The following is a 24,628-nucleotide window of genomic DNA, read 5'->3' as shown; positions in this document are numbered from 1 at the left end:
AAATTGCCATATGCCAGGGACGTAAGTCCTCCCTAGAGAGCAAGTCAGAATGCCGGAGAAGATCTAACTGCCAATACAAGAGGCCCTTAAGCCTCGCAATATGCCGCTGAACATTATAGGCGGAATAAAAAAGAAAAGCATTCCGAATGGTCCAGTTATGCCAACAGCCCCAATATCGAAGAGAGTGATACATGAGCTTCATATGTGGCTGTGCCGGAGTGGGGTATTTGGACTGCCCAAAAACCCAATCAAAGGGGCGTAGGGTGAAACCAACCACCCCTTGCCAAACAGCCGACAAAAATAACCAGACTTTCTTAGCGGTGGGGCAACAAATAAATCGATGGCGGGCGGATTCCACAGTAGTGGTCCAAAAGAAACAATTGCCATTGGAGATTCGTCGCTTGGAAAGAGCTGAAGCAAGCGGAAGACCACCAATCATCACTCTCCAAAGAAAGACTTTATATTTGAAGGGTGTCTTGTTCAACCAGCCCTCCATCACAGTTGCCCTCCACCATGACCGGGATTTACGCAATCCCCATAAAGCATTCGCTTTAGTAACTAGCCATTGATGATCTTTAATCAGAAGATGATACACTTGGTTAGCAGAAGCTTTGCTTAAATTCAGCCGGCCTTGTAGGTCCCAATCCTGCCAGGGATGATCCGAAGCAAGGGCAGGAAAGGGTTGTCTGCTCTGGAGCATCCTCAAAAGCTGTTCCCATAAAGGCCGATATCCACGAGGGATCCTGAAAAACCTCCTAGCTGTACGAAACGATATAAGCACATTGCGACTGGCAAGGGTGGTATCCACGACTGAAGACAAGCCCAAACGTGCCATCCAATTGAATTGTGGTCTAAGCTCATGTTTACCTTCCCATGAAAGTAAACGCGAGACTACCAGCAATTCCAATTGAAAAGAGTTAGTAGCTAAGCGATCCTCCGTTGGATGCCACTGAGCCTTCTGGAGGACCAGAGTCCAGGAACATACCAAATGACTAAGCAGCGATGAAGAAGAACTAGAAAACCGCGAATCAGCATTAAGAACATGCAACCAAGAACTCCGGATTTGGGTATTGCCATGCCGAAGCCCATGGCCCTCAAGGAAATAATGGGCTATAACGACCCATGGATGATGATCCGAGCACATGGCGCGGAAAAGAGACCAACGGAGTGCCTGCATGTGAGTTTGGGCATCCAAAATACCTCCGCCACCCATACATTTGGGGGTGCACGCATGCGACCAAGAAATCCAGGAAATACCTACATGCAATGAGTCCTTCTTCCATAGCATGAAACGAATAGACTAAGTAAGAGCATTCAGAGTCGTAGTAGTCCAGGGCAACAATGGCAAGAAATATGTGAGCATTGGCAACATAATTGTCTGGGCTACTTTGAGGCGAACATGGAAGGGCTAGGCTTGAGACTTCCAATGCATAAACTTAGCCACCATTTTCTGAGAAATACACTGCAGAAGCTGCTTCGGGGAACATCAACACCCAAAGGGTACCCAAGATGCCTGACAATGGAGCCACGAGGAACAACCAGACCCTGCCAGTCCAAGGACTGCAAATCCGACTCTGTGCAGCTGAGAATGGCTGATTTGAGCGCATTGATACGAAGGCCGGACGCCTAACCAAAGAGACCCAAAACCTCCAATGCTTTTCGAAGGTTATCCTTGTCCGCACACAAAATCATAAAGCTATCATCCGCCAGGGATTGGCTAATGAAGTGTTGTCCTGTAGGAAGCGACAATCCGGCCAACTGAGAAGAGGATGCCATATGAGATAACATCGAAAGAACTAGATGTGTCACAAGGGCAAAGAATAGAGGGCTCAAAGGGCACCCCTGTCTGACAGAGTGGGCAAGGACAAATGGCTCAGTAACACCTCCATTCAGCATGACTCGCGAAGATGCCGCAGCTCTAATGGTGTAGATTAGACGAGACATCCGAGCACCAAAGCCCATAGCAGACATAAGTTCAGCAACGAAAGACTAGTCCAGATAGTCAAAAGCCTTTTGCAGGTCCAGTTGAATCAGTACTACCTCCTGATTAGAATGCCTTGCATAATCAATTGCGAGTTGAGCATTCAATACATTGTGCAGAATATTTCGGCCCTTAATGAAACCATACTAGAGAGGGTGCACAATGGCAGCGAGATGCTTATGGAGCCGATTCGCCATTACTTTGGAAAGATTTTGTACATAGAACCCATCAAAGAAATTGGGCGCTACTGTGTCAACGTAGATGGCGAAGGAACCTTTGGAAGCAATTTAATAAGTCCTTCTTTCCATGAGGAAGGCATGATCCCCGTTTCCCACACCTGCTGAAAACAAAGCCTACAATGGTTTCGCCAGTTGGGTAGCAAAAGCTTCAAAGAACTCATTGGTGAGACCATCCCAACCCGGACTTTTATCCTTGGGCAAGTGTAACAAAACGTCCACAACCTCTGCCTCACAAATATCTGACCCCATAGTAGCTTGCATGTCCTGCGGAAGCTGATTGCGGACCCGGTCATAAAAAACCCAACGCGCCTGAGTAATTTGGGCTGAAGGTGGAGAAGTGAAACCGAGAAGGTCGCGGAAATAATTCCTGCACATATGCACAATAGTCTACGGATCCAGGATAAGGTGGCCTTCTGCATCCTCGAGTCTGGTCATATTCTCTCGAGCATGAGAGGCGTGGAGAGCTCGAAAGAACTTATGGATCCTGACACGCACTATCTTGCAAAGTCTCCGTCAGATGTTGCAATTTGGCCTGTTGATATGATTTCAACTGGAACTCTTTAATAAGATCAGCCACCCGCATTGCCAGTGCGAGCAGAAATGCATCATCCCGAGTGTCCACCAGCAGAGAACAAACCAAAACGAGTAGGTCCTCCGCTGCCTGTCGACGCCGCCGATAAAGAGAGGCATGATAGATCCCATACTGCCGAGCAACCCGCTGCACATTAGAGAGCAATCTTTCAAATGACGCAGTGCCCTGAGAGGAGAAGTCCAAGAAGAATTTGTCAATCACTTGCTGCATATAGCCCTGAAAGATTGCATGCTTCAAGTAAGACGAGTTGAAACGCAAAGGGAGTCTCTCCAGAAATTGCTTGAAATGTGCAATGGGTTGTGCAAGCAGCTCGAGCTGCAGAGAGAAATGGTCCGACAAGGCATACTGCTGCAACACTTTTATTTCGAGCATCTCGGGAAGAAAATCATCATTCTGCATGATATATATACGGTCCAATCACGACCATGTTGTTGCATACTGGGTAGAATGGAAAGTAAACCCTGTAGAAGACGGGCGGAGCCAGGACCAAAGATCTTGCTTAAGAACAGCAAGAGCCAACTCATGCCACCTACGACTTTCCGGCGCATCCATTACCGAATGCTCCGATGTGGACTGGGAAGAATCAACACACATATTGAAATCCCCCATGAAGAAGCCACGTTTGCCAAGTGACAAGGAGGTCTGCAAAGTCTACCAAAGCTCCCGACGAGATAACGAATCATTCGGAGCATAGAGGCCAAGTAACCATAAGATTTCCCCTTCGAATAAAATTTCAATCACCAAGAAGCGGCCATGAACATCATTTTTAATAAGAACCGGCTGATATTTGTCATGTACAATCATGAGCACACCCGAATAATGCATGCCCTGTGTCCCTGCATAAAACAAACGAAAGCCATGGCAATCCACAACTTTTCCGGCTTCACTGTGACTCTTGTGCTCAACAGCGCACAGAACATCCCACTGATTCTCATACAATACAGTCCACATGGCATGTTGCTTGTGTCGAGAACAAATTCCTCGCACATTCCACGTGGCTATTTTCATGTGTATTCAAAACAAAATCAGGTAGGAGGCACAGCTTGCCTCGATTTGACTTTGTCAACGAGAATGTCCAGGACTCCCTCGTCCAAGAAATCTGCCAACACCGCAAAAGAGTTCTGCGGACCAGATTTGGAAGTAGACGCCATATCTGCTGGCTTGGGGTTGGAACGGGGATAACAACGGTCCCACGGGGTAATGACGTTGCCTCTGGTATCAAAAGCCAGCTTAGCAATGGGACCCTTTGGACAATCCGAATACATTTTCCTAGCGGGCTGAGGACGGGGGGCAGAGGAAACCATAGCAAGATCAGAGCGCTCGGAAGACAACATTTCCTTCCTGCGCATATATGTACGCATGGAATCTTGTGAGGTAGTAGGCACAGTATTCTCCATGCCAGCAACAACCCTATTGCCTTTTTTTGCACGTACTTCAACCCAATCAGTGGCACGGGAATCCAGACCCGAAACCTCTTGTTTACCTTTGTCCAGAACTTGAGGCGGGTGGGTAGTATCCAGCGACGGAGCATCACACACCATATCTTCCATGGGCGGCGCAACATGGCCAGCATCTGAAGTGGGTTGCTGCTCCGGGCATTCGGCCATAAAATGCCCAATTTGTCCACAGGAAAAGCAATGGCCTGCGAAATTGGCCCATTTCAAACGAAAGTGTAACGGAGGCATGCCAGAGCAATTGAGACGTAACCAAGCAGTCCTTTTTCTTGCAGTGTCCCATAACATACACAAGCGGTTGCGATTCACAGCCCTGAGACTGGGAGGGACCAGAACAGTGCCCACAGCGGCCATAGCATCCTTCAATAGTGGCCAATAAACAGCCGGACAATTTTCCACTTCTACCCACACAGGGCATTCACGTTGCAGCAGACGCTGAAAATTTGCCATTAGGCGCCATGGAACAACATGAACCAACCGGCGATCAAAAAACAAAGGCAGTTTAGAAAGGAGAGCAGCACGGTGCATCTCGGATTTCAACAAGACCTCAAAAAAACCTCGGGACCCAACAAAAATCTCTTCAATACATTCCCCTTGTAGCAGACTGTGCAGCCCCTGGCGAATACGGGAAAGCAGCGGGATTCGACCAATGAAGAAGAGTATCACAGCGCGATCATAAAACACCGAAAAGGAGCGTAGGACAGTTTTTGGGTCCACGGTGGCTTCTAGAACATCGTCAGGTGCAGAGTCAGAAAAGACTTCCTGATTATGTTGAACATAATCGCCAAGCAGAGTGTTGGCAAATTCCAGCAAATGCTCCCGATCAACATCCTGAGAGTCCACAGAATCCGAAGCAACCTGAGCATAGTAACGATCCTGATGAACACCTATCTCTTCCAAAGTATGCTTGGTACATTTACCCGCAGGCTAGATGTCAGGAGCAAGGGGCATCTCTTCGGTGCACGGAACCATATCCTCAGTTTCCTCAATATTAGAATCCGGGTCAAGTGCTGCCACCGTTTGGTCTATGAAATCCAGATCCAAACCAGCCATCGTGTATCACGATCGGATCTCGAAGGAGGACTGACGTGCGGTGGATAGCGGGAAACGCAACCTTGTCTTCCGCAGTCGCGACCTGTTCCAAGAGGGCGCACGGCAGGGCACAACCCTAACAGTGCAGGGGCAGGAAGATGGAGCACAGGGCGGGCAGTCAATGGCAGAGGGGGACAGTCGGAGGCGCAGGGCAGGGGCCAGGCGGCAACCGAAACCCTAACGCGCAGGGCGAAAGGACGAAGCGCAGGCGAAACGCAGGCGTAGAGCTTCAGAGACAAGTGACAGTGCAGGCGGCGGAGCAGGAGACGGGGCAGGCTCAAGGGCAAGCAACGTGATAGGCGAGGGGCGTCAGGAGCAGACGACGCAGCAGGCGACAGGCAGGCGGGACTGCAGACAGGCAGGCGAGGGGCGTCAAGAGTAGGCGGGACTGCAGACAGGCAGGCGAGGGGCGTCAAGAGCAGGCGGAACTGCAAACGGGCAGGCGACGGGCAGGCACGACTGCAGACGGGCAGGCGACCGGCAGGCGAGGGGCATCAGGAGCAGACGACAGCAGGCGGGACTCGTCCGCCATCTCTCTCCCTCCCTCCCTCCCTCCCTCCCTCCCTCTCTCTCTCTCTCTGTCTCTCTCTCTTTTTTTTCGTAAAAGGTAATTGTATTAATTACGAAGAAAGTACAAGATTACATGATTACACGAGTACAAGAGGCACGAGGGCCATAGGCCAACGTGTCGGAAATCCCCGGACTAGGGTACTAAAAAGTTACACCAATCATGGCAAGGACCCAGAGGCAATTGCCAAATGCCAGGAATACAAATCCTCCCGAGGGAGCAAGTCAGAGTGCCTGATGAGATCTAGCTGCCAATGCAAGAGCCCTTTAAGCCTTGCAATATGTCGCGGTACATTAGAAGCCGAATCAAAGAGAAAAGCATTTCGGGTGGTCCAAATGTGCCAGCATCCCCAGTATCTAAAAAAATGGAATAAGATCTTCATATGTAACGATGGTGGTGTGGGATACTTCGGGCGCACAAAAACCCAATCGAAGGGAGTCAGTGAAGACCCCACCACCACGTGCCAGATTCGTGACAAGAGTGACCAGATATTCTTGGCGAGCGGGCAAGAAAGAAAACGATGTCGGGCCGATTCCGCCGAAGTGGTGCAGAAGAAGCAAGTGCCATTCGAGATTCGACGCTTGGAAAGGGCCGAGGCAAGAGGAAGACCACCAATCATTACCCGCCACAGAAAGACCTTGCATTTGAAAGGTGTCTTGTTCTGCCATCCCTCCATCAGCGTTGCCTGCCACCATGACAGTGATTTCCGCAGGCCCCAAACAGCATTAACTTTCACGCCCAACCATTGGTGATCTTTAATGAGAAGATGATACACTTGATTAGTAGAGGCCTTTTCCAGACTCAACCGGCTTGCAAGGTCCCAGTCCTGCCAAGGGCGATCCATAGCCAGGGCAGGAAAGGGTTGCCTACCCTGAAGTTCCGAGGAAAGCTTCCCCCATAAATCACGGTATCCGCGCGGGATCCTGAAAAGTCTCCTAGCAGTCCGAAATGATGCAAGGACATTGCGAGTGGCAAGGGTAGCATCCGCAATCGAAGTCACACCCAAACGGGCCATGCGGTTAAATCTTGGTCTGAGCTGATGTTTATCTTCCCATGAAAGTAATGTGGATACCGCCAACAATTCCAGCTGAAAAGAATTTGTCTGCACGCGGTCCCCTACAGGATGCCAACGGGCCTTTTGGAGCACCACTTTCCAAGAGCCGACCAAATGCACTAACAAAGAGGAAGAGGGACTGGAGAAACGAGCGTCAGCATTAAGGACATGCCACCATGAGGCTCGAAGCCGTGTGTCACCCTGGCGGAGGCCGCTGTCCTCAAGAAAATAACGGGCTATGATGGTCCACGGGTAATGATCCACACACATGGCATGAAACAGAGACCAACGAAGAGCCAGCATATGAGTTTCTGCATCCAAAATAGCTCCACCACCCATGCGCTTAGGGGTACATGCATGTGACCATGAAATCCAGGAAATGCCTACCTGTAGTGAATCTTTCTTCCATAGCATGAAACGAATGGGATGAGTAAGAGCCTTCAAAGTACTGGGCGTCCATGGCAGTAATGGCAGGAAATACGTCAGCATTGGTAGCATAATTGTCTGAGCCACTTTGAGGCGGACATGGAACGGCCAGGCTTGCGACTTCCAATACATAAACTTCACGGCCAGTTTGTGTGAAATCCACTCCAGCAGGGCCTTTGGCCGTACATCCACCCCCAATGGGTATCCAAGATGCCTGACAATCGAGCCACGAGAAACCACCTGGCCCTGCCAGCCTAATGACTCTAAATCAAGCTCCGTACAACTGAGAATGGTTGACTTGAAGGCATTGATGCGAAGACCAGAAGCTTGACCAAAGAGCGTCCAAACATCTAATGCCTTGCGAATGTTATCCCTGTCCGCCTGCAAAATCATAAAGGAGTCATCAGCCAAAGATTGGCTAATGAAGTGCTGCCCCAAAGGAAGAGATAACCCTGCCAGCTGGGCAGAAGCCGCCATGGAGGATAACAGTGAAAGGACCGGGTGAGTCGCCAAGGCAAAGAAGAGAGGACTCAAAGGGCAGCCTTGTCTGAGCGAGCGTGCAAGGAGAAATGGCTCTGTGACCCCACCATTAAGCATAACTCTTGAAGAAGCCTCAGTACTAATGGTGTAGATCAATCGGGACATGCGGATCCCAAAGCCCATAGCAGACATAAGCTCTGCAAGGAAAGACCAGTCCACACAGTCAAACGCCTTTTCCAGGTCCAGTTGAATCAAGACCACTTGCTGATTGGAGTGCCTCGCATAATCAATAGCCATTTGCACATTCAAGATATTGTGCAAAATGTTGCGTCCCTTAATGAAACCATATTGGAGGGGGTGCGCAAGAGCTGGAAGGTGCTTGTGAAGCCGATTTGCCAGCACTTTGGAAAAGATTTTATACATCACGCCCATCAACGAAATTGGTCTCCAGTGTTGCAGCTTTGACGGCGAAGGGACCTTGGGGATTAGTTTGATGAGGCCTTCTTTCCATGAAGAAGGCATGACCCCTGTTTCCCAAACCTGCTGGAACATGACCACTAAAGGCTTTACCAACTGCGTGGCTGAGTGCTCAAAAAATTCATTAGTGAGACCATCCCAACCAGGACTTTTATCCTTATGCAGGTGCAACAACACATCCATAACCTCCTCTTCGCAAATATCCGCCTCCAAAGAGGCTTGCATATCAAACGGAACCTGCTGGTGGACCAGCTGATAGAAGACCGAGCGGGCATGCGTAACCTGGCTAGACGGCAAGGATGAAGAACCAAAAAGATCCATAAAATAATTTCTGCACATATTGATAATGATCTGCGGATCAGTGACCACACGATGGCGACAGCGCCCAGGCCTGACAGCGGCCACCGACCAGGACCCGCAGGTCAACCAGGCGACGACTGCGACGAGGCCTGCAGGCGACTCTCTCTCTCTCTCTCTCTCTCTCTCTCTCTCTCTCTCTCTCTCTCTCTCTCTCTCTCTCTCTCTCGTAAAATATAATTGTATTAATTACGAAAAAGTACAGGTTTACATGATTACAAGATACACGATGGCTCTACCCCATCATGTGTAAAGAACACACTGTCTCTCTACAATAACCAGGCGACCTAAGTGTTACAAAGTCATGGCAAAGACACAAAGGAAATTGCCATATGCTAGGGACGTAAGTCCTCCCGAGAGAGCATATCAGAGTGCCGGAGAAGATCCATTTGCTAATACAAGAGACCCTTAAGCCTAGCAATATGCCGCTCAACATTATAGGCAGAATCAAAAAGAAAAGCATTCCGAATGGTCCAATTATGCCAACAGCCCCAATATCGAAGAAAGTGAAAAACGATCTTCATATGTGGCTGTGTCGGTGTGGGGTATTTGGGCTGCACAAAAATTTAATCAAACGTGCGTAGCGAGAAGCCAACCACCGCTCGCCAAACGGCTGACAAGAATGACCAAATTTCCTTAGCGATGGGGCAAGAAATAAATCGGTGACGGGCAGATTCCACACTGGTAGTGCAAAAGAAACAGTTGCCGTTGGAGATTCGACGCTTGAAAAGAGCTGAAGCAAGCAGAAGACCACCAATCATCACCCTCCAAAGAAAGACCTTATATTTGAAGGGTGTCTTGTTCAACCAGCCCTCCATCACAGTTGCCCTCCACCATGACCGGGATTTATGCAATCCCCATAGAGTATTAGCTTTAGTAACCACCCATTGATGATCTTTAATCAGAAGATGATACACCTGGTTAGCTGAAGCCGTATCTAAAAGCAGCTTGCATGCAAAGTCCCAGTCCTGCCAGGGACGATCCGAAGCAGGGGCAGGAAAGGGTTGTCTGCTCTGGAGCACCATCAAAAGGATATCAACACATTGCGACTGGTAAGGGTGGCATCCGCGACTGAAGTTAAGCCCAAACGTGCCATGCGGTTGAATTTTGGTCGAAGCTCATGTTTACCTTCCCACGAAAGTAACCGCGAGACTGCCAACAATTCCAATTGAAAAGAATTAGTAGCCAAGCGATCCTCTGTTGGATGCCAGTGAGCCTTCCAGAGGACCAGTCTCTAGGAACATACCAAATGGGCAAGCACAGATGAAGGAGGACTGGAGAACCGAGAATCCGCATTGAGAACATGCCACCAAGAACTCCAAATTTGGGTATTTCCATGCAGAAGCCCATGATCCTCAAGAAAATAACGGGCTATAATTACCCATGGGTGATGATCCGAGCACATGGCGCGGAAAAGAGACCAACGGAGCGCCAGCATATGAGTTCGGGCATCTAAAATAGCCCCTCCACCCATGCGTTTGGGGGTGCACGCATGCGACCAAGAAATCCAGGAAATGCCTGCATGCAAGGAAACCTTCTTCCACAACATGAAACGAATAGACTAAGTAAGAGCATTCAGTGTAGTAGTAGTCCATGGCAGCAATGGCAAGAAATATGTGAGCATTGGCAACATAATTGTCCGGGCTATTTTGAGGCGAACATGGAAGGACCAGGCCTAAGACTTCCAATACAGAAACTTAGACGCCAGCTTGTGTGAAATCCACTAGAGTAGCTGCTTTGGGGGAACATCAACACCCAAAAGGTACCCAAGATGCCTGACAATGGAACCACGAGGAACAACCATACCCTGCCACCAGCTTGTGTGAAATCCACTAGAGTAGCTGCTTTGGGGGAACATCAACACCCAAAAGGTACCCAAGATGCCTGACAATGGAACCACGAGGAACAACCATACCCTGCCAGTCCAATGACTGCAAGTCCGACTCCGTGCAGCTGAGAATGGCTGATTTCAAAGTATTGATGCGAAGACCTGAAGCCTGACCAAAGAGAGCCCAAACATCTAGTGCTTTACGAAGGTTATCCTTGTCCGCACGCAGAATAATAAAGCTGTCATCAGCCAAGGATTGACTAATGAAGTGCTGTCCAAAAGGAAGCGACAATCCAACCAACTGAGTAGAAGCTGCCATATGAGATAACATCGAAAGAGCTAGATGAGTCGCAAGGGCAAAGAAAAGAGGACTCAAAGGACACCCCTATCTGACAGAGCAGGCAAAGACAAATGGCTCGGTAACGCCTCCATTCAGCATGACTCGCGAAGACGCCGCAGCACTAATGGTGTAAATCAGACAAGACATCCGAGCACCAAAGCCCATAGCAGACATAAGTTCTGCAATGAAAGACCAGTCCAGATAATCAAAAGCCTTTTCCAGGTCCAATTGAATCAGTACGACCTGCAGATTAGAATGCCTTGCATAATCAATCGCCAGTTGCGCATTCAATACATTGTGCAGAATGTTTCGGCCCTTAATGAAACCATATTGGAGAGGATGCACAATGGCAGGAAGATGCTTATGAAGCCGATTCGCCATAACTTTGGAAAAGATTTTATACATAGAACCCATCAAAGACATTGGGCGCCAATGTGTCAACATAGATGGCGAAGGAACTTTTGGAAGCAGTTTAATAAGTCCTTCTTTCCATGAGGCAGGCATGATCCCCATTTCCCACACCTGCTGAAACAAAGCTGTCAATAGTTTCGCTAGTTGGGTAGCAAAAACCTCAAAGAACTCATTGGTGAGGCCATCCCAACCAGGACTTTTATCCTTGGGCAAGTGTAACAAAACATCCATAACCTCCACCTGACAAATATCTGACTCCATAGAAGCTTGCATGTCCTACGGGACCTGATTGCAGACCATATCATAAAAGACTAAACGTGCATGAGTAATTTGGGCTGAAGGTGGAGAAGTGGAACCAAGAAGGTCGAGGAAATAATTCCTATACATATTCACAATAGTCTGCGGATCATGGACCATTTGACCTTCTGCATCCTGGAGTCTAGTCATATTCTGTCGCGCAGGAGAAGCATGGAGAACTCGAAAGAACTTATGAGTCTGACAAGCACTGTCTTGCAAAGTCTCCGTCAGATGTTGCAATTTGGCCTCCTCATAAGATTTCAAGTGAAACTCTTTAATGAGATCAGCCACACGCATTGCCAGGGACAGCAGAAATTCATCATCTGGAGTGTCCACCAGCAGAGAACGAACCAAAGCCAGCAGGTCCTCCACTGCTTGTCGATGCCGCCGACAAAGAGAGGCATGATGGATCCCATACTGCCGAGCAACCCGCTGCACATTAGAGAGCAATCGTTCAAACGAAGCAGTGCCCTGAGAGGAGAAGTCCAATAAGAATCTATCAATCAATTGCTGCATATAGCCCTGAAAGATTGCATGCTTCAAATAAGACAAGTTGAAACACAAAGGGAGTCTCTCCAGAAATTGCTTAAAAGGTGCAATGGGTTGTGTAAGAAGCTCAAGCTGTAGAGGGAAATGGTCCGACAAGGCATATTGCTGCAACACTTTCATTTCGAGCATCTCAGGAAGGAAATCCATTCTGCATGACATATATGCGGTCCGACCGCGACCATGTTGTTGCATACTGGGTAGAATGGAAAGTAAACCCTGTAGAAGACGGGCGGAGCCAGGACCAAAGATCTTGCTTAAGAACAGCAAGAGCCAACTCATGCCACCTACGACTTTCCGGCGCATCCATTACCGAATGCTCCGATGTGGACTGGGAAGAATCAACACACATATTGAAATCCCCCATGAAGAAGCCCCGTTTGCCAAGTGACAAGGAAGTCTGCAAAGTATGCCAAAGCTCCCGGCGAGATAGAGGATCATTCGGAGCATAGAGGCCAAGTAACCATAAGATCTCTCCTTCAAATAAAATTTCGATCACCACAAAGCGGCCATGTACATCATTTTTAATAAGAACAGGCTGATATTTGTTATGTACAATCATGAGCACACCAGAATAATGCATGGCATGTGTCCCTGCATAGAAAAAACGAAAGCCATGGCAATCCACAACTTTTCCTGCTTCACCGTGACTCTTGTGCTCAACAGCACACAAGACATCCCACTGATTCTCATGCAATACAATCCACATGGTATGTTGCTTGTGGCGAGAACAAATTCCTCGCACATTCCACGTGGCTATTTTCATGTGTATTCAAAAGAAAATAAGGTACCACGCACAGCTTGCCTCAATTTGACCTTTTCTGCAAGAATGTCCAGGACTCCGTCATCCAAAAAATCAGCCAACACGGCAAAAGAGTTCTGACGGCCAGATTTGGAGGTAGACGGCATATCCGCTGTCTTGGGGATGGAACGGGGATAACAACGATCCCATGGGGTGATGGCGTTACCTCTAGTATCAAAAGCCAGCTTTGCAGGTGGACCCTTTGGACCATCCGAATACACTCTCCTAGTGGGCTGTTGACGGGTAGCAGAGGAAACAATAGCAGGACCAGAGTGCTCTAAAGCCAACATTTCTTTCCTGCGCATATAAGTACGCATGGAATCTTGTGGGGCAGTAGGCACAGCATCCACCATGCCAGTAACAAACCTGTTGCCTTTTTTTTGCACGTACATCAACCCAATCATTGCCACGGGAATCCAAACCCGAAACTTGTTGTTGAGGTGGCTGGGTGGCCTCCTGTGATGGAGCATCACACACCATATCTTCCATGGGCAGCGCAACATGCTCAGCTTCTAAAGTGTGGTGCTTCTTTGGGCATTCGGTCATAAAATGCCCCAATTTTCCACAGGAAAAGCAATGTCCTGCAAAGTTTCCCCATTTCAAACGGAAGTGTAAAGGATGCATGCCAGAGCAATTAAGACGTAACCAAGCAGTCCTTTTCCTAGCAGTGTCCCATAACATACATAAACAGTTGCGATTCATGGCGCTTAGGCTTCGGGGGACCAGAACAGTGCCCACAGCGGCCATGGCATCCTTTAACAGTGGCCAATAGAAAGCCGGACAGTTTTCCACTTCGACCCACACAGGGCATTCACGTTGCAACACGCGCTGAAAATCTGCCATTGGTCGCCATGGCACAACATGGACCAAACGGCGATCCAAGAACAAAGGCAGTTTGGACAGGAGAGCAGCACGGTGCGCCTCAAATTTCAGCAGCACCTCAAAAAAGGCTCGGGGCCCAACAAAAACCTCTTCAACACATTCTCCTTGAAGCGGACTGTGCAGCCACTGGCGAATATGGGAAAGCTGTGGGATCCTGCCAGTGAAGAAGAGTATCACAGCGCATTCATAGAACACTGAAAAGGAGCGCAAGACATTTTTCAGGTTCACTGTGGCTTCCAGAACATCTTCAGTTGCAGAGTCAAAAAAGACTTCCTGATTATGTTGAGCATATACGTGCGCACGGAATCCTGTGAAGTATGAGGCCCAGGATCCGCCAGGCCTGCATCCAACTTTTTACCTTTTTTTTTACGTGCCTCAATCCAATCAGTGCTACGAGAATCCAAACCCAGGACCTGTTGTTTGCCTTTATCCACGACATTTGGTGGCTGAAGGGCCTCCTATGTTGGTGCATCAAGCACTTAGGCAGCACAACCTGCGCATCCTCGGAAGACGGTTGCCTGTCAGGGCATTCGGCCATGAAATGCCCCAATTTACCACATGAAAAGCAGTGGCCTGCAAAGTTGCCCCATTTCAATCGAAAATGCAAAGGATGCATGCAAGAACAATTGAGGCGAAGCCACGCAGGCCTTTTCTTGGCTGTGTCCCATAACATGCATAAACGATTTCGATTCATAGCCCTGAGGCTTGGGGGCACCAGCACTGTTCCCACAACGGCCATCGCATCCTTCAACAATGGCCAATAAACCGCCGGACAATTTTCCACTTCCACCCATACCGGGCATTCTCGTTGAAGCAGACGCTGGAAATCGCCCATAGGGCGCCATGGTAGAACATGGACCAAGCGGCGATCAAAGAATAATGGCAACTTGGACAGGAGCTCAGCTCGATATGTTTCCCCATCCTTCAACAATGACCAATAAACCGCAGGACAATTTTCCACTTCCACCCATACCGGGCATTCTCGTTGAAGCAGACGCTGGAAATCGCCCATAGGGCGCCATGGTAGAATATGGACCAAGCGGCGATCAAAGAATAATGGCAGCTTGGACAGGAGCTCAGCTCGATGTGTTTCCCCGACTTCAACAGCACCTCATAAAAGCCGCGAGGTCCAAGGAAGATCTCCTCAACACACTCCTCTTGCAATAAATGGTGCATCCACTGGCGAATATGTGAAAGCACTGGGATCCTGCCAGTGAAGAAAAGTATAACTGCACGGTCATAAAACACCGAGAAGGACCTCAAGACTGATTTTGGGTCCACCGTGGCTTCCAGCACATCATCAGTTCTCGCGTCAAAAAAAGTGTCATTGTTGTGCTGGACATAATCGCCAAGGAGAGTATTGGCAAAGTCCAGCAAATGCTCCCAGTTAATCTCCTGCGAATCCACCGAATCAGAGGCAACCTGCGCATAGGAACGTTCCTGAGCACCCATTGGCTTGTCAGAAGTGTGCTTGGAGCGTTTGCCTGCAAGCGGCAGTTCAGAACCCGGAGGCATCTCCTCCGTGCAGGGCACCATATCCTCCGGCTCCTCTGTATCGGAATCAGGGCCAAGGGCTGCCACCGTCCGGTCTAGAAAATCCATATCCAGGCCAGCCATACTGCTCCCTTAGCTCTGCCTACGGACGAAAAGCAGGGGACCACAGGTGAACAAGCGTGCACGCATTCAAGCGTCTCTCTCTCTCTCTCTCTCTCTCTCTCTCTCTCTCTCTCTCTCTCTCTCTCTCTCTCTCTCTCTCTCTCTCTCTCTCTCTCTCTCTGTGTGTACAGATCAGGGGGTGCACCACCCGGCTGCAGCACCAGGACTGCAACGGAGAACCGGGCAGACACGCACAGATGACCCGGGGTGCCGGGTAACAGGAGAAAGACGGGGGAGGCGTAAATGTGGCTGCGGCAGCCCCGCACGCTGGCACAGAGAAGTCTACCACAGGCGGAGCAAATGTCAGGCAGGGCGGACGACAGGCGGGGCAGGCTTCAGTCAGGGCGGATGTCAGGCGGGGCAGGCGTTAGGCAGGGCGGTCGTCAAGCAGGGCAGACGGCAGGCGGGTCAACGTTCGACAGGAGGGGCAGACGCCAGACATCGAGGCAGGCTGGCAGGCGAAGTCGCAGCAGGCGTCCAGCGAGCAGGCACAAGGCGCAGGTACAGACGGACGGTGGCAGCTGACTGACGGGCGCAACAACGGCTCTCGATTCCCTGTCTCTCTCTCGCTCTGCCTCTCTGTCACGTGTTTTGCCTGAGTCCTGCGCACAGGGGCCGCACAGAGCTGCACAGACGTGATGCTGCGCAAGAAGGCAGGGCCGGGAGGCTGGGATCAAGTCGCCATACAGGGAGGGTCACGCAGGGTTGCCAGCGCCATGGTCACGCTGCTCGCTCTCGACATCTCTCTCTCTCTCTCTCTCTTTTTTTTTCGTAAAAGGTAATTGTATTAATTACGAAAAAGTACAAGATTACATGATTACACGAGTACAAGAGACACGAGGGCCGTAGGCCAACGTGTGGGAAATCCCCAAACTAGTATACTAGAAAAGCTACACCAATCATGGCAAGGACCCAGAGGCAATTGCCAAATGCCAGGAATGCAAATCCTCCCGAGGGAGCAAGTCAGAGTGCCTGATGAGATCTAGCTGCCAATGCAAGAGCCCTTTAAGCCTTGCAATATGTCGCGGTACATTCGAGGCCGAATCAAAGAGAAAAGCATTTCGGGTGGTCCAAATGTGCCAGCATCCCCAGTATCTGAAAAAGGGAAATAAGATCTTCATATGTAACTGTGGCGGCGTGGGATACTTTGGGCGCACAAAAACCCAATCAAAAGGAGTCAGTGAGGGCCCCACCACTGTGCGCCAGATTTGGGACAAGAGAGACCAGATATTCTTGGCGAGCGGGCAAGAAAGAAAACGATGTCTGGCCGATTCCTCCGTAGTGGTACAAAAGAAACAATTGCCATTCGAGATTCGACGCTTGGAAAGGGCCGAGGCAAGAGGAAGACCACCAATCATTACCCGCCACAGGAAGACCTTGCATTTGAAAGGTGCCCTATTCTGCCACCCCTCCATCAGCGTTGCCTGCCACCATGACAAGGATTTCCGCAGGCCCCAAACAGTATTAGCTTTCTCACCCAGCCATTGGTGATCTTTAATAAGAAGATGATACACCTGATTAGTAGAGGCCTTTTCCAGAGTCAACCGGCCTGCAAGGTCCCAATCCTGCCAAGGGCGATCCATAGTCAGGGCAGGAAAGGGTTGCCTACCCTGAAGTTCCGACGAAAGCTTCTCCCATAAATCACGGTATCCGCGCGGGATCCTGAAAAGTCTCCTAGCGGTCCGAAACGATGCGAGGACATTGCGAGTAGCAAGGGTAGCATCCGCAATCGAAGTCACACCCAAACGGGCCATGCGATTAAATCTTGGTCTGAGCTGATGTTTATCTTCCCATGAAAGTAATCTGGATACTGCCAACAATTCCAGCTGGAAAGAATTAGTCTGCAAGCGATCCCCTACTGGATGCCAACGGGTCTTTTGGAGCACCACTTTCCAAGATCCGACCAAGTGCTGTAACAAAGAGGAAGAGGGACTGGAAAATCGAGAGTCAGCATTAAGGACATGCCACCATGAGGCCCGAAGCCGTGTATTGCCCTGGCGGAGGCCGCTATCCTCAAGAAAATAACGGGCGATGATGGTCCACGGGTGATGATCCGCACACATGGCACGAAAAAGAGACTAACGAAGGGCCAGCATATGAGTTTCTGCATCCAAAATAGCTCCACCACCCATGCGCTTAGGGGTACATGCATGTGACCATGAAATCCAAGAAATGCCTGCCTGTAGTGAATCTTTCTTCCATAGCATGAAACGAATGGGATGGGTGAGAGCCTTCAAAGTAGTGGGCGTCCATGGCAGTAATGGCAGGAAATACGTCAGCATTGGTAGCATAATTGTCTGAGCCACTTTGAGGCGGACATGGAACGGCCAGGCTTGCGACTTCCAATACATAAACTTCGCGACCAGTTTTTGTGAAATCCACTCCAACAGGTCCTTTGGCCGTACATCCACCCCCAATGGGTATCCAAGATGCCTGACAATGGAGCCACGGGAAACCACCTGGCCCTGCCAGCCTAACGACTGTAAATCCGGCTCCGTGCAACTGAGAATGGCCGACTTAAAGGCATTGATGCGAAGACCAGAGGCTTGACCAAAGAGCGTCCAAACATCTAATGCCTTGCGAATGTTGTCCCTGTCCGCCTGCAAAATCATAAAGGAGTCGTCAGCCAAAGATTGGCTAATGAAGTGCTGCCCCAAAGGAAGAGATAACCCTGCCAGCTGGGCAGAAGCCGCCATGGAGGATAGCATTGAAAGGACCGGGTGAGTCGCGAGGGCAAAGAAGAGAGGGCTCAAAGGGCAACCCTGTCTGACCGAGCGTGCAAGGACAAATGGCTCTGTAACCCCACCATTAAGCATAACTCTTGAAGAAGCCTCAGTACTGATGGTGTAAATCAATCGAGACATCCGGATACCAAAGCCCATAGCAGACATAAGATCGGCAAGGAAAGACCAGTCCACACAATCAAACGCCTTTTCCAGGTCCAATTGAATCAAGACCACTTGCTGATTGGAGTGCCGCGCATAGTCAATAGCCATTTGCACATTTAAGATATTATGCAAAATATTGCGGCCCTTAATGAACCCATACTGGAGAGGGTGCACAATAGCTGGAAGGTGCTTGTGAAGCCTATTTGCCAGTACTTTGGAAAAGATTTTATACATCGCGCCCATCAACGAAATTGGTCTCCAGTGTTGCAGCTTTGACGGCAAAGGGACCTTGGGAATCAGTTTGATAAGGCCTTCTTTCCATGAAGAAGGCATGACCCCTGTTTCCCAAACCTGCTGAAACATGACCACCAAAGGCTTTACCAACTGCGTGGCCGAGTGCTCAAAAAATTCATTAGTGAGACCATCCCAACCAGGACTTTTATCCTTAGGCAGGTGCAACAAGACATCCATAACCTCCTCTTCGCAAATATCCGCCTCCAAAGTAGCTTGCATATCAAATGGGACCTGCTGGTGGACCAGATGGTAGAAGACCGAGCGAGCATGCATAACCTGGCTGGACGGCAAGGAAGAGGAACCAAAAAGATCCATAAAATAATTTCTGCACATATCGATAATGGTCTGTGGATCAGTGACCATACGACCTTCCGAATCCTGGAGTCGCGTCATATTTTCGCGGGCCGGAGAAGCATGCAAGGCGCGAAAGAACTTATGAGACTGGCAGGCATTATCTTGTAATGTGTCAGTCAAGTTTTGCAGCTTGGCTTGCTGATAAGATTTCAAGCTAAATACTTGAATAAGATGGGCCAAACGCCTCTCCAGGGACAGTAGAAAATCATCATCTGGGGAGCTCAGGAGCAAGGAACGGACCAAGGCCAATAAGTCCTCTGCTGCATGTCGACGACGGCGACAAAGAGAGGCATTATGAATCCCATACTGCCGAGCAACCCGCTGCACATTAGAGAGCAGGCGTGCGAACGAAGCCAAGCCCTCAGAGGCGAAGTCCAATAAGAACCTCTCAATCAATTGCTGCATATAACCCTGAAAGATTGGATGCTTCAAATAAGAGGAATTAAAGCGTAAAGGGAGCTTATTCAGCAACTGCCTAAAAGGTGCAATGGGTTGAGCCCGCATCTCAAGCTGGAGGGGGAAATGATCTGACAACGCATACTGCTGCAAGACCTTCATCTCCAGCATCTCGGGAAGAAAATCATCCCCCTGCATGATATACATTCTGTCCAGTCGCGACCAGGTGGTCGCATATTGTGCAGAATGAAAAGTGAAACCTGAAACAGAAGGGTGAAGCCACGACCAAAGATCTTGCTTAAGTACGTGCAAAGCAAAGGAGTTCCACACCCGGCTTTCTGGCGTATCCATAACCGAATGCCCTGAGGTGGACTGAGAAGAGTCAATACACATATTGAAATCTCCCATCAAAAATCCCCTGCGACCAAGTGCCATGGAGCCCTGCAAAGTCGACCATAGATCCCGTCGGGATGCGGGATCATTCGGAGCATAGAGCCCCAGCAACCAGAAAATTTCTCCTTCAAATAAGACTTCAATCACCAGAAATCGGCCGTGCACATCGTTTTTAACAAGAACAGGCTGGTATTTCTCATGGACAATCATCAGCACGCCCGAGTAGTGCTTAGCAGGTGTCCCTGCATAAAACAGACGGAATCCATGGCAATCCACAACTTTTCCTGCCTCACCATGACTTTTGTGCTCCACTGCACACAATACATCCCACTGGTTCTCATGCAAGACAGACCACATGGTATGTTGCTTATGGCGAGAGCAAATGCCTCGCACATTCCACGTGGCAATCTTCATATATTTTCAAAAAAGGAAGTCAGGAACGAGGCGCCTGTTGCCTCGATTGCACCTTTTCCGCGAGGGCATCCAGGACACCCTCATCCAGAAAATCAGCCAATACTGCAAACGAATTCGGGCGACCTGCTTTAGAGGTAGAAGGGAAATCCACTGCCTTGGGAGTAGGGCGGGGATAACGCCTATCCCAAGGTGTAATCACATTACCTTTTGCATCAAATGCCAGCTTAGCAGGTGAGCCCTTGGGGCCTGCTGAATAGCCTTTCCTTGAAGACGGATAACGGGGGGCGGACGGGGCCATAGTACGCGCATCCTGCTGTGGGGTGACCATGTCTTTCCTGTGCGTGTACGTGCGCACAGAATCCAGAGAAGCATTAGGCCCAGCATCAGCCAGGCCTGCGTCCAACTGTTTACCTTTTTTTTGTCGTGCCTCAATCCAGTCAGTGTTAGGAGAATCCAAACCCCGGACCTGTTGTTTGCCTTTAGCCATGACAGTAGGTGGCTGAAGGGTCTCCTGTGCCGGGGCATCGAGCACCATGTCATCCTTGGGCTGCACAACCTGCGCCTCCTCAGAAGACGGTTGCCGTTCCGGGCATTCGGCCACAAAATGCCCTAGTTTACCACATGAAAAGCAGTGTCCGGCAAAATTGCCCCATTTCAGGCGAAAATGCAAAGGATGCATGCCTGAACAATTGAGGCGAAGCCACGCAGGCCTTTTCCTGGCCGTATCCCATAGCATGCATAAACGGTTGCGGTTCATGGCCCTGAGGCTCGGGGGAACGAGCACTGTGCCCACAACCGCCATCGCGTCCTTCAACAATGGCCAGTATACCGCTGGACAGTTTTCCACTTCCACCCACACCGGGCATTCTCGTTGAAGCAGACGCTGGAAGTCAGCCATAGGGCGCCATGGTACCACATGGACTAAGCGGCGATCAAAGAATAGTGGCAACTTGGACAGGAGCTCAGCTCGATGCGATTCCGATTTCAACAGCACCTCATAAAAACCGCGAGGTCCAAGGAATATCTCCTCAACACATTCCCCTTGCAGTAAATGGTGCATCCATTGGCGAATATGTGAGAACACTGGGATCCTGCCGGTGAAAAAAAGTATAACTGCACGGTCGTAGAACACCGAGAAGGACCGCAAGACTGATTTTGGGTCCACCGTGGCTTCTAGCACATCATCCGCAGCCGCAGCAGAGAAGGTATCATTGTTATGCTGGACATAATCGCCAAGCAGAGTATTGGCAAAGTCCAGCAGATGTTCCCAGTCAATTTCCTGCGAATCCACAGGCTCGGAGGCAACCTGCGCATAGGAACGGTCCTGAGGACCCACTGGCTCGTCTGAAGTGTGCTTGGAGCGTTTGCCTGCAGGCGGTAATTCAGAACCCGGAGGCGGCTCCTCCGTGCATGGCACCATATCCTCCGGCTCCTCTGTATCGGAATCAGGGCCAAGGGCTGCCACCGTCCGGTCGAGAAAATCCATATCCAGGCCAGCCATACTGCTATCTTCTCGCTTTCGCTCGCTCCCTCACTCTCTCTCTTTTTCGCTCTGTGCAAGTCCCGGAGGGCTCGCTCTCTCTCTCTCTCTTCTCTCTCTCTCTCCCTCTCTCACTCTCTCTCTCTGTACAAGAGCAGATCAGATCTCGGAGGCGAGCAGGGTTGCTGTCACGCGCTGCCAGATTAGGGTTTCCTTTCCCTGTCACGGCACCGCAAGATGCAGAGGGCAGGCACCCGCGGGCAGCAGGCGTAGGGCAGGGAGCGGACAGAACAGCCGTGGTCTCAGACGAGCAGCTGTCGACAGCAACTGACGGAACGCGGGCCGAGGGCGGGAGCTCAGGCGATGGAGGCGCAGACGACGGAGCCTCTGACGGACGACGGGGGCCCAGGCGACGCGGGCTGAGGAGCTCAGGCGACGAAGGCACGGCGGACGGGGACGCAGACCAGAACGACGGGGGCCCAGGCGACGGGGGCCGAGAGGCTCAGGCGACGAGGGCACGGACGACGGGGGCACAGGCCAGCGACGGGCGCTCAGGCGACGGGGACGGGGGCTCCATCATCGATTCTCCCGACATCCATCAGTTCTCTCTCTCTCTCTCTCTCTCTCAGGCAAAACAGGCCCTGCACTGGACCAACGGCTTCAATCGTGGCCTGTCCCAACAATGCAAGTGACAGGGCACAACCCTAACAGTGCAGGTGCAAGAGGGCGAACCACAGGGCGGGCAGATGACGGCAAGGCTGGACAGTCGACGGAGGAGGGCAGGGACGAGGCAACGTTCAACAAGGCCCGCAATGCAAGCGGATGGGCGCGAAGCAGGGCAGACAGGCGTGAACGGGCACGAACCAGGCCGGACGGGCGCAAACGGGCGCGGACCAGGGCGGATTGGCGCGAACCAGGGCGGAGGGTCCGAACGGGCGCGAACAGGGGCGGGATAGGTCAAGCGATGGAGGCTACGGGCCAGGCGACCGACGACAGGTCGTGCAACGGGCCAAAAGCGCCAGACGAGCGCAGAAACGATGAGTCGACAGGTCAAACGACCATCGCCAAAGCGGCACGAGCAGGCGGCGCCATCTCTCTCTCTCTCTCTCTCTCTCTCTGACGGGCGAATGTGTCTAACGGGCAAGCGTGTCAGACGGGCATCTGACGGGCGTGCTGACGGGCGTGCTGACAGTCGAGCGTGTCTGACGGGCGAATGTGTCTGACGGGCGAGCGTGTGACGGGCGAATGACGGGCGTGCTGACGGGCGTCTGACGGGCGAATGACGGGCGAATGCTGACGGGCGTGTGACGGGCGTGGACGAATGCTGACAGCGAGCGTCTGACGGGCATCTGACGGGCATGGACGAGCATCTGACAGCGAGCGTCTGACGGGCGTCTGACGGGCAGGACTGTCGTGAGTGCCGCCACCAGGGAGCTGCTCTGCAAGGTCACGTCTCTGCACAGGGAGACAGCCACTGTCCTGCAGGACACGAATGTACTTAGAATGACATGAATGCTGGCTTGTCTGCTGTGTCCTGGGTGAATGTACTGTGGCAGCAGTGACGAATGCAGACACTCTCAGATTGCACTTACTCTCTCAGACTGACATAAATGCAGGCACTGTGAATGTACTGTGGCAGCAGTGACGAATGCAGACACTCTCTCAGATTGCAGACACTCTCTCAGACTAACATGAATGCAAACTGACATGAATGCAGACACTGTGAATGTATCGTGGCAGCAGTGACGTATGCATACACTCTCCCAGATTGCAGACACTCTCTTAGACTGATATGAATGCAGACGCTGTGAATGCACTGAGATTGCAGATATACTCAGACTGATGTGAACCTTGCATGCTGTGTGGACTGGAAACCTACGGGATCTCAGACTGACACACATTAACATTTCATGTTACAGTCATATCTTATGATGCAGTCACATTGACAGTCTATGATATACTGTCTCTAGTTCATGCTAGAGTGATAGTTTATGTCACCGGTTTACTACTCTACCCAGACTGTAAACAGTTTTATGCTATAGCGCATACTATAATTACGATGGAAGAAACTGACAATGAAGGAATCACAAAACCAGCCATGGAGACAATGTTTCATACACCGCCAAAGAACACGAGATACAAAACCTATGGGAGTAAAACCCGAGATTGGAATGTCTCTCCAGGGTCGAGTAGATATGGGAAGACATCCCGCAAAATTAATGAAACACTATATGAGGAGATGTTGACCATACTCCGTGCTAAAATACGTACCATGAGGAAGGAAATGGAAAAGGACATACAAGAGCAGGTTCGAGCTGAAATGATGGAAGAACTAAAAAAGGAGATGCAACAAACTTTGGATGCACGCATGGCAGAGAAAGACTCATTGATCTCTAATCTACAAGAAGAACTAGACGAATGCAAAAAGAAACTGGACACACAAAAGGAACCACAAACCACACCGGAACTACAAAAAGAAATGGATGTTTTAAAAAAGGACATGCACACCTATGCAAGTGTGGTGGAAGGCACCCAAAAGAAAATGGAGAATGTTGAGAATACCGTCAAAGAAAATGCAAAATGGATAGATGTGGCAAAAAAGAACAAAGGAATGCATGGCAACAAAGTGGAAGTCATGAATGCCACCTTGGAAGAAGAGGCAAAAAGGCGGGTACGTGCACTCCACGTAAGAGTGGTTGGACTAGACGAGAAAAGCTCCCCAATTGAAGATGCTACAGCTCTTGCCACCAAAATTGGAGCTACAAATGTACCCATCATTGGGGCTTGGCGAGTCGGGAAGGCTGTCACAAAAACAAAAGTCCTCATCTTGAAGTTTGGAGACCTGGAAAAGAAGAGAGCCTTCCTCTCTAAGAGGATCGCTCTCAAAGGAGAAAAGATCTACCTAGATGAAGACCTCACCCCAGCCC

At 50.3% G+C, this 24,628-nt stretch overlaps 1 protein-coding gene across 3 annotated transcripts in view; it reads right to left on the bottom strand.

Annotated features, from left to right (window-relative positions):
- Positions 1 to 24,628, bottom strand: part of LOC148026321 (protein INVOLVED IN DE NOVO 2-like) — a 237,095-nt gene that overhangs the window by 150,497 nt on the left and 61,970 nt on the right. The window lies entirely within an intron of this gene.

This window comes from Lygodium microphyllum, chromosome 13, assembly GCF_053477565.2.
Source record: "Lygodium microphyllum isolate KBCC chromosome 13, Lygodium_microphyllum_v1.1.10, whole genome shotgun sequence".
Taxonomy (NCBI): domain Eukaryota; kingdom Viridiplantae; phylum Streptophyta; class Polypodiopsida; order Schizaeales; family Lygodiaceae; genus Lygodium; species Lygodium microphyllum.
The sequence above is the reverse complement of the archived record's forward strand: the minus strand, read 5'-3'. Positions and strand labels throughout refer to the sequence as shown.